The sequence below is a fragment of the Chiloscyllium punctatum genome, unplaced genomic scaffold (genome assembly GCF_047496795.1).
Source record: "Chiloscyllium punctatum isolate Juve2018m unplaced genomic scaffold, sChiPun1.3 scaffold_1609, whole genome shotgun sequence".
Taxonomy (NCBI): domain Eukaryota; kingdom Metazoa; phylum Chordata; class Chondrichthyes; order Orectolobiformes; family Hemiscylliidae; genus Chiloscyllium; species Chiloscyllium punctatum.
The window spans coordinates 24,345-30,046 of record NW_027311343.1 but is presented as its reverse complement, the minus strand read 5'-3'; positions in this window follow the sequence as shown (position 1 = coordinate 30,046).

Below are 5,702 nucleotides of genomic sequence, written 5' to 3'. Positions count from 1 at the left end.
GGAGGATCGACATTTCGTGCCACAGCCCTCGAAATCCAGCCCCACTGCAAGTCCGATCTCTGGTCCCAACTCTAATCCAATACCAGATCCTAGCTCCCATCCCTGCCATGCCTTCACCGTTCCTCTGGACATCACTCTCACTGGAGATAAATGTTCAGTCCTCAGTAAAGGCTGCACGTTTACCCCTCTACGGTCCAGATTAATGAGTTCAAAACACGCTGCGACCTTGAAGCTATTCCGCCTCAATGCCCACTTTTACAACTGGATACCTTCTTCCAACTCCAACACACCTCATCTACTTCGACACCCCATGCTGACCTGTACCTGCCCTTGGTAACTTAATTTCAAACTGTCGCTGTGATATCAACTGCCTCAACTTGTCCAACCGCCTCAGTAAATCTACGCTCTCACCCTCACAATACTCAGCCCTCCACTCCCTCTGCTGTAACCCGAACCTCACCATCAAACCAGTGGACACAGGGGGTGCAGTGGTAGTTTGGTACACTGAACTCTACACCGCTGAAGCCAGGCGCCAACTCGAAGACACTTCTCCTACCGTTCTCCTTACGATGCCCTCAAGCCCCATCACCAAACCATCATTTCCTAGACCATAAACAAGCTCATCACCTCCCGGTATCTCCCACCCAAAGCTTCAAACATCATAGCTCGGGATCCACGCACCACCTGATTCAACCTCCGACCCGAGATTCACAAGTCTTAGTACCCGGCTGACTTGTAATCTGAGCCTTTTCCTGCCTCACCGAGCTCACCTCCACCTATCTCGATGCTGTCCTATCCCCCTGGTCCAGGTACTCCCTACATACATTCGGGACACCTCCCATCCCCTCGATTTCCTACAAAACTTCCGTTTCCCCGGCCCCAACTCCTCAACTTCACCATGGACAATCAGTTCTGCTACACCTCCATCCGCCAAGACCAGAGCCTTCAAGCTCTCCGTCTCTTCCTCTCCCGATTTCCTCACCAATATCCTTCCATTGACACTCTTATTCGTTTTGCTGACCTGGTCCTCACTCTCAACAGTCTCTCCTTCCAATTCTCCTATATCCTCCAGATGAAAGGCTCCAGCCCGAATCTTCGGTTTACCTGCTCCTCGGATGCTGCCTGACCTGAAGTGCTTTTCCAGCAACACACTCTCGACTCTGATCGCTGGCATCTGCTGATCTCACTGTCCCCCTGTAAATTCTCGCTGGCGACTCCAGAACCGGACTCACTGGTAAACGAGGTGTCTGCTGGTTACCTAGCAGCCGCATAGAGAGCATGGAAATCACAGAGCAGCATTATCTAACACCGGCACCCAAACCCGCTCACACCTGTCGCAGGGAGGTACTGCTGCCCTGAAATCTCCAGACAGATGCAGCGCGATCATTACAGACTTAGTGATCAGTTTCAGAGAGGCCACTGTGCATAGGAAAATTGGGCAGCCACAAGCCAGCAGCACATGAATCGGACCACTCTCTCCCAGCCCTCCCACACAGAGCAAAATTGGATTTCTCTATCGTGGCAGCCTGAAACGGCTGCCTATACTGTGGCTGAGCCATTTCCCCAGACTCCGAAATCCTCGGGCTGTCTCGCAAAGGAGCCGATGCAGTCTGCCTCCATACCCCCCCCCCCCCGCCCCGCCCCCCCCCCCCCCCCCCACAGTCTGTCAGAAAAAGGCAGGATGCACGCGGAGTTGGGGTGTGGGGAGAGGATTCTCATTTCAGTCTTGCTTGACTCTGGGGCCATCCACTGATCTGCACCTTCCTCTGTGGAACTTTCCTCTAGTTCGCAAACTGGTCCCACCATGGCTATCTCTGTAGTACCCATTTTACAGTCGTTATCTCATTTGTCAACTTTTGCATAGATTCTGTCACAGTCCCGGATACATCGACAAGACCTGCATCATGACTAGTAGCCTTTCTGAGCCTGCAAACTGTGTGAATGTAAAGTTAGTATTCATTGCTCTCCACAAGGTGTCACGCTCGAAATCCCTGACACACATCTTTCCATACTTCAGGCTGCCACTTCCAAATGCCCAGTGTCCTGTACACATTCAGAATACATAAGTGCCTGATCATGTTTGAACTCACCTGAACGTGACCTCCTTGACCCCCTCCTTTCCCTCTTGCCAACAACCTTTCTATCCCCCACTGCATCCTGCATCTGCTGAGTGGCATTGACAGAGCTCCCTTTGCCAATTGAATTGCACTGCCTCAGGCCCGCAAGAGCAGACATCACATTACAGTGGTCTGGTGATGGAGGAGTCCAAGTACCTGCATGTCCTTGGTGGAGTGGAAGGGGAGTCGAAGTGTTGAGCCATGGGGCGGTTGGGTTGTTTGGTCCGGGTGTCCCAAATGTGTTCTCTGAAATGTTCCGCAAGTAGGCGGCCTGTCTCCCCAATATAGAGGAGGCCAAATCGTGTTTGGGGATGCAGTAAATGATGTATGTTAAGGTGCAGGTGAAATTGTAGCAGATATGGAAGGATCAACACGACGGCTGGAGTAAGAGTGCCTCATCTTCCGCCTAGGAACCCTCCAACCACAAGGGATCAGCACGACAGCTGGAGGAAGAACGCCTCATCTTCCACCTCGGAAACCTCCAACCACAAGGGATGAACTCAGATTTCTCCAGTTTCCTCATTTCCCCTCCCCCCACCTTGTATCAGTCCCAACCCTCGAACTCAGCACCACCTTCCTAACCTGCAATCTTCTCCCTGACCTCTCCGCCCTCATCCCCATTCCGGCCTATCACCCTCACCTTAATCTCCTTCCACCTATCGCATTTCCAACGCCCCTCCCCCAAGGCCTCCTCCCTACCTTTTATCTTAGCCTGCTTGGCACACTCTCCTCATTCCGATAGAAGGGACCATGCCCGAAACGTTGATTCTCCTCCTCCTTGGATGCTGCCTGACCTGCTGTGCTTTTCCAGCAACACAATTTCAGGTCTGATCTCCAGCATCTGCATTCCTCACGTTCTCACGACATAATGATCAATACACTGGAAAAAGATTTTCTCATCGAATTAGAAAGATCCATAAGTACTGTTTCTGACAAACCGGACAACTGTCAAATTGAATAGAAAACCAGCATGAGACCTGCTGCAAGCGAGCTCCACCGCAAACGGCAAGAAACAGGAAACACAGCCAAAGTCAGCTCCGCTCCCTGAGGAAATTCTAGCTGACCGCCGCTATACTAATCATTTATCTCCTCACCCTGATCATCCTGCCACGGGATGATTGGAACCAGGGGCAGGTACTGAGAAAATTTAGGATTTCACGACTTACGGGTCAAGCAGATTAGCTGTTGCGTTTGAGCTCATGCCTCCATGCACTCCCAAGAGTGAATTCCCTTGAAACCCACCCCTTCAACGAATCAGAAATCAATGGCGGCTGGAACGCGATAAGTCCCTGAAGTAACCTCTCTAAGCTTGTCACCAGGAATGGAAAGTTAAGAGTGCAAATGTTTGGCCCACTGGAAACACGCAGGGTACCCATTAAACAAACTTAAGGAATGGGTCTCCGCTTATGCAATCTTTCCAACGATACCCCAGCACTACCCCTCACAGACTCGACCAGACAGCGCGAACCCCTGCCATCTCTCAGCCTCAAGAACAGCCATCCAATCAGATGGAATGCCGGCTGGCGCCAGTGCACGAACTCGTTGCTCCTCACTCCCGCAGCAAGTTGGTCCACACCAGAAGACAGTTTACTGATTCTTCACCTCGTCTACGTTACCAGCCAAAACATCTCCTTCATCAAAACCTGGAGAGAGTTCCAGACCGACAATTTGAGAATCTATAAAGGTATCTATGCTATTTGTGGCCACAAAGCCTACCCTTCATTATCCTGACCCAGAAGCTGTCATGTTGTATATGCGGTGCAGTCCCATTTGCATATCATTCCCAGTATTTCCCTTTACGACACCACCATATACAGGAAGCGAGGCCTCACCGATCTTGACCTGCTTCTCTCTATCCTTTCACCCAAATATGCAACCACTCGATTCAAAATGAAAACTCATCAGCTGGCCCCCACTTGGAGAAGGTAGCCAACGACCAGCTGAATGTCAAAACTGTTGGCATCCCCAATGGCACCCTGCAAAACTGGATGATCCAGGATTATCTGCTCTTCGAGAAAGTGGGCACATGCACCCTCATCGTTTCCAAATGCTGCACTAACTTACCCAACCCCAGTGTGGACATCAGTAACCCAGCCTGGCATTTCCAATGTGCTACCGCTGTACTGCTCAACCAAAAACTAAATGGGACCTATGGAACTGGGCAAGAACTGTGACAGTTTACCTGGAGCATAGCCTTGCTATAGGGATTCATATTCGTCATTATTATCATTGTCGACATCGCACTACTTGCATGGCTATTGAAATGTGTTTAAATCCCCAGCGTTTGTCCTCCAAGGTGCTTCCCCCTCCCCCTTACCATGCATCAATGAAGGCCCACTCGAACAATAACTTTGCAACCGACAAGGAATATGCAGCTTTGGATTCGGACTCCAAATACTAACCAACTGATTCTCGCCCGACCGCATCAGATTACCCCCCGGTTCTTGCGACATACCCCCTTCACCTCAAACTCAGTTCCCAGTCAAAAACAAAAAAAAGGGGAATTGTCGGAGAAAAAGAAATGAACTACTCTGCGTGCCCACTAATTGTTTGCAGAAGCCGTGTCAATTATTAACTAAACACAACATACGCAAAATACCTCAACTTGACGACAACCAGCTCAGTAACAAAACACCAAAACAAGCCATTTTCTGAACAGCTTGCAAACTCAATGAATCCCCTCCTGAGATGATCTGACGACATACCCCCTTCACCTCAAACTCAGTTCCCAGTCAAAAACAAAAAAATGTATTCCTAGCTCACAATAGCATCATCTCTATAGAAGCGTTGTGATGTGAGGACATCCCCAGTCTCCTCAAGTACATAACCCCACAAAGCCTACCGAGACTGAGTGACACCTGATACGATGGAAGATTGCACACCAGCCTGCATAAGCATTGAAACAAGGATACTGGAGATGAGAACCTGCACTAGATGAGGAACGGACACCCCTGTTACGATTATATATATTTTTTCCATTCAATATAATTTAAGTCATATTGTCTTGGAATTAACAATGCTCGACCAGAACACGGATGTAACACTATGCACACTATTTGTATCTGCAGCACGGGATAGAGAATCCTGGAATTATCTGTGCAGTGTGTCCATGCTGCACCACTCCTAGCAATATCTCTTGCCCATGATATCGTCAGAAATAAACCAGTATTCGTCTATTTCACAAGATCTGTGTGTGACCTCTTTTTGTCTTTGACGATTCTCCACAAGTATTGCTTTGCCATACTTAAAATACTCGGTTTTCCAGTTTTTCTGTTCAGTGAAAATTAGTAGATGAAACTACATATTCGCATTTGTCTGAACTGAATCTCATCGGGACACTCCCAGTCTACAGTCTGACCGGCTTAACGTGTTTCCAGGAGGGTTTCTGGTTCGAGTCTGTTCAATTAAGCCTTATTGTCCTCAACAACCCCATTGCATTTATTCAGTAACTGTGCTGGTGTCAAAAACGCAGACTCTTCAAATTTTCTGTGCATTTGTCTACAATATGGTTTGACAATAGATTTCATAGCAGACAAGGCAATTCATTAGGCACAAAAACAAATACGTTCCTTTGGACAAACAAAC